Below are 6,550 nucleotides of genomic sequence, written 5' to 3' on the forward strand. Positions count from 1 at the left end.
GAATATTAAAGGCCTTAATATCATGCATAGGGACAGGCTCCAACATTCTTGAAAACCTATATCTCAGCCTCCTGAGAGTGATCATGTCTTTGTCCATCAAAGTAGCCCTATGGGCATGAGTTGCACAGATATAGGCATCTTGGAAAAGCTCAATCATAAAGTCCTCAGAAGCCTCCTGGATACATGCCAATGCAGTTCTAGTCCACCTCATGTCAATCTTGTACTCCTCTGCAACTTGTCTGCATAGTCTTTGGAAGGGCAGTTTGGGAATTGCAAGACTGATGGCCTTTATGGCCTTCCTTATCTCTCTTAGACATTTGACCCCCTGCTTGAACTTTCTCTTTGTAAGGAGAGGCTTAAGCTGCACTGGCTTGAAAGCTTTCCTCTGATGTGTAGTTTTTCTTTTGCTTGGTTGAGGGTCAGGTGTGCTTGGTTTAGGGTCCTTCCTATGAGATGTGCTCTTCTTTGGTTTGGAAGTACCAGCTGAAGCTTTGCTAGGCTGAGCTTCTTCTTCATCTTTGGATAGAGGCTTATCAACCGGCTTATCAACCTTCCTTGCAGTCTTCTTGGTCCTTGCCATCTTCAAAAGGGATAGGAATGATTGTTACACAACAAACATTAGTAAAAAAAGTAAACGATGTATATTTAGTGGCACACATTTCGGTACATAGTGGAACACATTGCGGTGACACCCCGTACGCGAAATCACAAAGGGACCAATGTCCTCACACTTATGGTGATCGCGCACGGGGTGACGGAGCGGTACACAGAGGCGGTGACACTTCGTACGCGAAATTGCGAAGGGAGCATAGTCCTCTCACTTACCAACTTCGCACACGGGGTGACGGGAGTCCCAAGCGGTGAAAACCTCTTAAACCTCTTGAGACACATATTGTATGCATGGTGAAAATAGTGGCACACATTGCGGTACACATCGTAAACATGATCACACTTGTGGACATAGTGGAACACATTGCTTTGAAACTCCGTACGCGAAATGACAAAGGAGGCAAAGTCTTCTCACTTACGAATATCGCGCACGGGGTGACGGTCAAAGCGCTCGAAGTTTTGGGTTGTGGAAGTGCGAGAACCGGGTAAAACCTCCTTCAAAATGCCCTTAGTTTGGGCTCTGAGGAGGTTTATATAGGGTGCATGGTGCAAGTCCCTAGGCGCATAAAAACTAGCCGTTGGACCAAACTTTGAGGCGGCAACCGATTTGCACACCCCCCGAGGCGGCGTTTTTGGCCATAAAAGGAACCTACCCAACCCGTTTTTTCGCTTATTGTCATTCACAAGGCTTCGAAATTAAGCCTCCAACCCTCCAAGCGACACCCGTGCGCGATTTTCGGGGACGTCAACCTCTTCCTAGCAATAGGAAATCGCGTACCAAGTGTCACTCTGTGCGCGTAGTTAGTGAGTGCCGAGTTTCTCTTAACTTCTCAAAGTTCGCATAGCAAGTGACAAACTTAGCATGTCACAATTTTATGTAATTCTTTTTTGCTTGCGCTTAATTTGTGCGCTTAATTTGCTTGACAATTTTATGCTTTTAATTTGTTTGTAAACTTGATATAAAGAAGGGTGGTTAATGTCTTGATAGACTTCTCTTTTCTCTTTTTCAGCTGAGCATTTGTGGATTGTCATAATGGATACAGAGGATATACAAGAGACCGCTGATGACAGGCTGATGTCTTTTCTTTACAAAGTTAATGAACTTACAAGATTTCAAAGTGTCAAACAGATTTTTAATGCTGCCTTTGATCTTCAAGCACTTGTGGATGGCTTCTCTACACAAATTAGTGACTTGAAAGAGATATATACAGAATTGATCAGAGATCACAGGCTTGACAATCTTGTTCATTTTGTTGATATATGCAAAGCAGGTAGCTTGTCAAGGACAGGTATTGCAAAGAAGTGGTCAAGCCTTCATCCAGACTGGCAAAAGATCATAAAGCCTTGCAAATTTCATGGTAATATGCATTGCCAGTTGGTAGATTATGACCTTGGACTTATCATTTTCTTCAGTGTACTCCCAACACCAGAGGGCAAAGAGATTCCAAAGCAGATTTCCCAGGCTGAGGAGGACTAGGAGAAAGAGGAGATAGAGATGGAGTTCCATGAAGAGGAAGAGAAGCTACAAAGCACTGAGATGCTGGACATTGCAAAATTTAAAGCAGAAAACATCACTAAAGTGGAGAATGTTGACATTGAGGATGAAGATGTTGATCCTTTGCATTGCACAACAACATTTCCCACATACAAAGTTAACAAAAAGGAATATGTCTTGCTGAATGACATTCAACATCTTTTTGATCTAAGGGAAGATTATGCTTTGGCAGTTTTGGCTGAGTGGGGATCTAATGACATAGGATTTATTGATTACTCACCTTGGCCCTTAGCAGTCTTGGACACAGAGGCAGAAAATTTTATTGACAGCTCAAGTGTTGGAAAGCATGTGCAGGACATTGTTCTGAGATATGAGCAACAGGGTGTACCTTCTGAAGAGGAGTTCAATGAGATCCAGAAAAGGCTTAAAATAGAGCATATGGGAGAGGAAAAGACCAGAGATTATGAAGTAAGGACAACTAGATCCATTGATATATGGGAACCTGCCTTGTTTGAGGAGGATGAGTCTCCTAAGGTATGTTAATGACCATTTTTCCCTATCTTATTAATGTGCTGAACAATTAACCAAGACATATTTTTGCAGATTGAAATACTGGACACAGACAAATTCCTTGGCAGGGGGAAGGGTTCCAGACCCTTAAATTTAGGAAGGAACCAGAGCTTGGGACACTTTATTGGGAAGCTCAACAAAGAGACTGTCATTATATTCCATAACAAGTTTACAAGAGAACCATTGCTGCCAATGCTTGCAATTAAAGCACTTGCAAAGGTTGTTGGTTCATATCAGCTTCCTCCAGGATTAGAGAAGTTAATATTGGTGGAAAAGGAGGAAGCCATCAGAATTTTTGGATTCTTCCCTGGCCTTACTGGTTCTAGAGCTGGTTATTTTGCAACAATGGCATCCTATGTGCTTGCCCACTCTGGGGACCTCAAGAGAAAAATGATAGGCTACAATAAGCAGAAGTTTCTGAAGTTTAGGGGTGAAGTTGATGTACCTTCATCAAAAGACTGACTTTGCTCAAACCTGTACTTTGGCCCACTTTCTACCTTGTCTCTCTCTTGTAGCTAGCCATTGTAAGAATTTTTCATTTGCAGATGAACTATTATATGAATTTTGTCTTTTCTGCTTGTTCCTGTGTAAGGCATTTGCTAAATCTGAGTTCAGTAGTGCTTTCTTTGTCATTTTTGATCTGGTTCTATGCCATATTTGTCTATAGAACCATTGGAAAACCTCAAGCAAGCTGTTTGCCTTCACTGCACCTCCTCCATGTCTTGTATGCTTGAAAAACTTGGTTCTTGCTTGATAATGGGATTTCTCCATGCCTTGTGTAGACCATATGGATAGGGAGCCCCATCTCTTTACAAACCAGGGAGTGTTATTGTAAATTATATGCTGGCAAAGTAAAAGTGTGTCAATAATTAGTAAGTGTGAGATTAATCATATGCTTCCAAACTAAAAGTATGTACATATTAAAAAGGAATAAAAAACTTACCATGTAATGTGTGAATTCCTGATCCCAAGCATCTTTCATTGCACTTTTGAAGTTATTGAGCACTTTCTTGAAATTTGGCAGATCATTTTTTCCCCAGGATGTCTTATCACAGTAGGAAAATACTTTGTCTAGTGATTCCCATACCTCTGCCTTTTTATTTCTTGATGTACCTTCAAGACCATGATCTTTGATGGCATTGTGGAGAGCTTTCCACTGGTTATACTTCACATTGGATGAACCCTTCTTGGCATTTACCTTTCCTAGTTTGCCATGAAACCCTAGGAAAGCTCTGGCCTTCACACCACCAACAGATACCTTTCTAGGCACATTGTTTCCATTTGAAGACCTCTTCAGGTCTGTTTCAATCTTAACCTTACCACTGTGAAGGCCAATTTCTGATAAAACCGTTTCAATACATTTGATTGCAGCATCTCTAGCTGCTTTTGGCTGTAACTTCCAGGCAAACCCCACATAGAGATGTACAATTTTCTCCACAATTCTGCAAAGAGCATGCAGAGTGCATATGTGGACATTAGCAAGTGGAATATTTAAAACTGCTTTGAAGTTTGGATCTTGAGTATGCCTATTGGGTGCTTTGTTCCAATTTGCAGGATTACATTCTTTTGTTGATGCCATACAATACAGACAAGGGCTCTTTGCCATAGCTCCTTTGGAGACATTGTACATACATTTAAGGGTTTTAAGGTCTCCTCCCATGTGCCATTCCACCCTGTAACTTCCAAACCCTTCAACTTAAAGCTCTTCCCCTAATTCTTGTGCATTAATGACTTCGGGTATTGTTGTTTGATGGAAAACCCAATCCAGAACATCAAAGTCTTCACTCTCTACTTCAAAAGCACCTAGCCACCAGACATTCTTCTCCGATTGCACGCTGAAGTACTTGGTATCCTTCGGTTTCAATGCTCTGTTCATTAAAGTTATGGAAATCCTCTCAATTTTTCTGTTCTTAACAATCTCACATTCATCAAGCTTTATCACAAAACTGACAACACCATTTGCTTCTGTATGCTCCAGCTCATAGAATCTGATCATTTCCTTCTGAAGTGTCTTCAAGTCAAGGAAAATATTATTGAACTCGTCAAATTGAAGATCCCTCTTTTTACCATGATAGGTACCATGAATGTGGTGAGGCTCACCCAACATCTCCATTATCCTCTCATTGATCTTTTTCCTTGCCTGCTGCACAATGGATGGCTTTGGAAGCAAAGAGGACCTGACCTTACATTGCTTTAACCTTGACTTCATATTTCTGAACAACTTGCTATAACCATCTCTGCTAATGCCTACCTTATCCATAGTATATTGCACATCCTCCTTGTCCAAGCAAGAGCTCTACAAAAATCCCTCAATGCACTGCTCCTTTGCCTTTTTAAACTTCTTCTCTGTGAAAATATTTTTGTCAACCTTGAGAGGTAAAACATCACAATAATGTTTAGCTGCCATTTCCATGTTTGATGCAGAGTTTGGTTGTAGCAAAGTCCTAAATCAAAAGGTACAAAATTAACTGATTATTGTCCAAATGACACCAACAAAATAAACAAACTAAATTAAAGTTAACTGAATATTAATCATTTAATAAAGAACAATAGCATAATAACAATAACATAAGCATAATAATGTGGAGCAGAATCACAATACAACTTAACAAAAAGATTAACAACCTAACATAAGCAGAATCATATAAAATAAGCATAAGCAGAATCATATAAAATAACAATACCTTGCTGCTCTGATTCTCCTGCTGCAACCTCCTCCACCACGTCTGAAGGCTTCAATGTTCTTTAACTTCTTTTCTCTTTGTCTGTTTCCTAACATTGTATTCTTGCTTCTAGCTTGTTTGAGCTAAGTTTGTAGCTTTTCGTTGCTCTCTTTACATTCCTCAAGTTGTTGTTTAAGAGTATTTATCATTTGTTTGGTCAAATGATCTTCTAACTTAAGAATATCTCTCTCTGCCGCAAGACTCTGTGTATAGCCCAGCAACCCTCTTTGACCATCACCCACAAATTTTATCAAAGATGAACAATTTGAGAATGGGGCAGTGCTCTTTATAATTGGGTCCACTGGATACAATCTTCCATCAGTCCAGAGATCAATGTGATTTTTTTGATCTTGCCGCATTGCTTCAAATATGGACGAGGACACCTCTGCACATTTGTTTCTCTTGCGCACTGGACAATATTCTTCATTTAGCTCAATGTGTAGATGGTATAAGCTTCTTCTCTTCCTCATGGAAGTCTGTTAACAGTATTTGTCAGAGATAGTACTATAGGAAAAAGCTGTGCAAATACGAGGAAGAAGACGACACAGAAAAGGTTTGTTTCAGCTTTTGGAAATTTTGAATTTTGGGCCAGAATCGACGTTTTCATTAGTTTTGGAGAGAGTATTTTTTAGAATACGAAAGATCCTAGAAAGATTTGACAATGACATGTTTCGGTGGAGGTAAAAAGGACGCAAACTCACCTTTTTACAAACATTTCACTATTTTTAAAATAAAGTATATATTCTCTCTCTACATATTCTTACAGGGCACAAAAGTGACCTCAAAATTCCCCTAATGCAGACCCGGGGGCCATGCTGGTCAATTCACAAGAAGATTTAGAAATTTTCTCATGTAGGAAAACGGAGTCTTTCTCATTGTTTTTAATACAATGCATAATCATGAGCTTCTGCCCGAAAGGCACCGCATACCTAACTAGGTATGATTGGGGGTAGGGGACCGCCGGCCCGGTGGGGCAAGGGGACCGTCGGCCAACCCACCGAGCCGGCAGTCCCCTACCCCCAATCGTACCTAGCTAGGTATGCAGCGCCTCTCTCACAGAAGCTCATGATGTTGAGGTAAGTCACAATGTTAGAAATATTGTGATAATTTGTCCAAAACTTCTTGTGCAAGGCGCGCTTCGAGGGCTTTCTGA

The sequence above is a fragment of the Adiantum capillus-veneris genome, chromosome 3, assembly GCF_014529385.1.
Source record: "Adiantum capillus-veneris isolate H3 chromosome 3, ASM1452938v2, whole genome shotgun sequence".
NCBI lineage: Eukaryota > Viridiplantae > Streptophyta > Polypodiopsida > Polypodiales > Pteridaceae > Adiantum > Adiantum capillus-veneris.